The sequence below is a fragment of the Mesocricetus auratus genome, unplaced genomic scaffold, assembly GCF_017639785.1.
Source record: "Mesocricetus auratus isolate SY011 unplaced genomic scaffold, BCM_Maur_2.0 Super-Scaffold_2245, whole genome shotgun sequence".
Lineage (NCBI taxonomy): Eukaryota > Metazoa > Chordata > Mammalia > Rodentia > Cricetidae > Mesocricetus > Mesocricetus auratus.
Genome location: NW_024429180.1, coordinates 44,701,787 through 44,705,870, shown reverse-complemented (window position 1 = coordinate 44,705,870; position 4,084 = coordinate 44,701,787). Strand labels below are relative to the sequence as shown.

Below are 4,084 nucleotides of genomic sequence, written 5' to 3'. Positions count from 1 at the left end.
GCACGGAGAGGGAGGCGGGAGCACGGAGAGGGAGTCGGGAGCACCGAGGGGGAGGCAGGAGCACGGAGGGGGAGGCGGGAGCACGGAGGGGGAGGTGGGCATGGCACGGAGAGGGAGGCGGGAGCACGGAGGGGGAGGCGGGAGCACGGAGAGGGAGGCGGGAGCACGGAAGGGGAGGCGGGAGCACGGAGAGGGAGGCGGGAGCACGGAGGGGGAGGCGGGAGCACGGAGGGGGAGGCGGGAGCACGGAGGGGGAGGCGGGAGCACGGAGAGGGAGGTGGGAGCACAGAGGGGGAGGCGGGAGCACGGAGAGGGAGGCGGGAGCACGGAAAGGGGGTGGGAGCAACTCTGCACGTGGCCTGGGGAGGGAATGGCGTATATTGATTGAGGCTGTGGAAGACTCGGGCAGGGCGTCCTCTATTTGGCTGCAGGAAGCCCTCATACCTGCTGCTAAGGCTTTCCAGGTACAGCCAGTTGAGGGAGGAGCACCCACATCCTGTAGGTAACCCCTCACCTATGCCCTGTCAGGAAGTCCAATAAATTCCTCGGTTCCCCAGAGAAAACTCCTGTGGAATCAATCGGCGCAATGGACGCAGTGTAATATTTCTCTCATGGGTGTTGTTTGTGTTTGTGCAACCCCAGTTTCCACCCTTTCCCAGCCTCTTGGCCACACTGTATACTTCAAATACACGGCAACTAGCAGTGCTTGTTCTACGCCTGAACTGTGGGCCTTGAAGTATTAACCTGTGGACTAGTTCTCAACAAACTGCCACAGCCTTGACACCTGCAAACAGCAGAACTGTCACACATTCCCAGAGGCCAGAAGTCTGGTGATAGTGGATGGTGTCAACCAAGCTCCCTGCAGAGGCTCAGGAAGAATGTGCTCCCACCCAGATTCTGGAAGCTGTCAGGATTCTTGGTGTTCCTTTGATTGTGTCTGCAGTCCATCCACCGTTTGCCTCTGACCCCAAACTGAAGACTTCTCCGGTGTGTCCCATGCTCCTTCAGTGATCTTTTGAGGTATTCAGGCCCCTCCCAGGCAATTCCAGATGACCCCTTTATCTCAGGATCCTTAATGTAGCCAAATCTTCAGAAATTTTTACCACATAAACCGTCAGGCAGAGATTCCAGAGATTCCGAACTGATTTCTTTGAGGTATCACTCAGCCTACCATGACCCCTTATGAGGTGACAGACTACCCTGGCTTTCCAGGGGTACCTCCTCCTTTCCCAGCTGAAGAGAAGAGAAAAGGAAGGCAAACAACTGTGATTTCATTTAGAATGCCTAGAGTCAAAGGGAGGATTCAGCATCTTGTTTCTTAGACCACTTGCAACAGCAACAACAAAACCAACCTGGTTAGTCAAGAATTATGTTGAGGACACCCATGAACTGAGATTTTCTACATAATTACACACACACACACACACACACACACACACACACACCCCACAAATCCAATTGTGGAGGGGTGACATACAACATAAGGGTCCTCTGGATTAAAAGTTGATTAGTCTGTGTTTAGTTGCAGTACCAAAATACCTGAAGCCAGATCATCTGTAGGGAGAAGAGGTTTATTTAGTTCTGGAGTCCCAAGAGCTTGGAAGCAAGTTCTGCATGGCTTTGGTGAGGTACCCAAAGTGTATACCTCCCTGATGGTGAGTACTGGAGGGCAGACAGGAGGAGGGACTGGCCTGATTTTTACAACAACCACCTCCCCAGAACTAACTGGGGTCTCGGGAGGTCTGAATTCCTTCTGGAGGCAATGTCCCAAACATCTAATCTACACCATGATGCTTCACCTCCTGAAGGCTCCATTGCTGTTACATTCACAGCATCACACTGAGGCCCAGGCTGCTATTGTATGAGCTGAGACGAGGACAGACTACGTCAAATGATAGCAGACAGAAAGTGAATATTAGAAAGAAAAGAGAACACAGTAAATCATTTGTCCAAGCTTGCCATAGAAGACATGAAGATGAAAATTCCTGGGACCCGTCTGTGTATTTGTCCACAGGGTAAGTGGTTAGGAACCCCAATTCCCAAGTGCTTTTAATGGGATGGACAACATGATTGGCATTGCTGTCCTGGACCAGGGTCGGTGAACTTACCCCATGTAAACTGAAGTAACACAATTTGTTTCTCTTTAAAAAAAAAAAAAAAGACTTCATATAGAATGTACCAATCTCAGGATCACAGAAATGTAGTCCTGTGTTTACTTTGACATTTTCAGCCTTCATCTTGACAAGGGTTTTTCCTCAGATCTTAGGTCCTCTCGGGATGGAGAAGAGTCTGACAACGGGGCTGGTGACATCAAGCTGTGACACAGTGTTCCCTGCCCAGCCCACCGTGTGGTGATCTCCTTCTCTTCCGTGTGGCTAGGAGAGAAAGTGTGTTTAATAGAGGAGTTGGAGGGTGGTGCAGTGGTTAAGAGCACTTAACTGCTCTTCTGGGGATCTGGGGTTCAGTTCCCAGCACCCACATCTAGTGGCTCACGACTCCCTGTAACCCTAGTTCCAGGGAACCTGACTTCTTGTCTCTCTGACACCTACACATGTGTGGTGCACATAAACTCACAGACATACACAAGAATAAAACCTGGAGAGTCCCAGTCTCTGGGTTCTCAATGCTTCCTGCATAGTTTGGAAGGGCTAAAAGAATTTCTTCTAGAAATTGCCATCTTGAATAAGAAAGTGTAAAGCCTGTCTGCATTCTCTTCCCTTTCCTTGTGCCTCTGTCCTCCGCACGTGCCCCACCTCAGAACTTATACAGATACCAAACTAAACAGTTGTTCATTAGCTGAGACCATAAACGATCTCAGAGGATGCATAACCGTCGATGGTGGAATTTTGGATGCTGTGACAGGAAACAGGAAGTGCAATGTGGGGTTGTGGGGTCTGTCCTTAAGCTTTGAGGCACTTGTCCAATGACTCAGAGACCACACCCGCCCACTCAGCCCACTCACAGGGCCGCTGCTGGGTAGGCTGACCATGCCAGCCTGCATACACTTCCTCCTCAGCTAGAAGTGAGAGGCTAGGGAGGACATCTCAGTCGCTATAATGCCTACCTAGGAGGTGCAGGAAGGCCGGGGCAGAATGAACCAGCCCCTGTGCTGGAGAGATGGCTCGGTGCTTAAAAGCCCTTCTTCGTTTGGCAGAGGACCTGGCCTCAGATGCCAGCACCCATACCAGCTCCAGGGATGAGTGTCTTCTCAACTCCAAGGGTGCTCGCGATCACATGCATATACCTGAACAGACAGATACACAAGATTAAAAATAAAATAAGGTCTTAAATGAACTAGCACCGGCAGACCTCACTGCTGATCCTCACTCAGGATCCACTGTGGAATTGTGTTAGGGAAGAAGTCTCTACTCACAGTCAGAAATGAATCACTGGCTGGCAAGGTACTCATCAACTAAAGGAGCTTCCCACAAAGCTGACAACCTGAGTTTGATCCCTGGGACTCGGATGATGGAAGGAGACTGCAGACTCCTGACCTCCACACGCAGGCTATGTATGGTGCAGGCGCTTGCGCACACAGACACACACACCATTATACACATGACACCACACACACACGACACACATACACACAGGTCACTACACACACCACACACACACACACATTATACATTCATGACACCACACACACACACCATTATACACACATGACACACACACACACCACACACACACAGGTCACTACACACAACTACACATACACACACACCACTATACATATACATGACACTATGCATACACAGGACACTAGACACACACCACACACACATGACACACACATACATTATACACACATGATACCACACACATACAACATCCACATATGACACTACACACACATTCACACATACAGTAATACACACATATTCACACACAGGACCCAATAGAATGTAAAATATAAAAACGAGGGCTGTAGAGATGGCTCAGAGGTTAGAAGCACTGACTGCCCTTCCAGAGGTCCTGAGTTCAATTCCCAGCAACCACATGGTGGCTCACAGCCATCTGTAATGAGATCTGGTGTCCTCTTCTGGTGTTCAGACATAATGGAAGCAAGATGTTGTGTTCA

At 50.0% G+C, this 4,084-nt stretch overlaps 1 long non-coding RNA gene across 1 annotated transcript; it reads right to left on the bottom strand.

The window, feature by feature from the left end:
• Positions 1 to 1,550: 1,550 nt before the first annotated feature.
• LOC121138759 lies at positions 1,551 to 3,595 on the bottom strand. The gene is made up of 2 exons (XR_005875620.1): positions 3,065 to 3,595; positions 1,551 to 2,375 (listed from the first exon to the last, which is right to left on the bottom strand). It is a non-coding gene; the product is annotated as an uncharacterized LOC121138759 (long non-coding RNA).
• Positions 3,596 to 4,084: the final 489 nt, after the last annotated feature.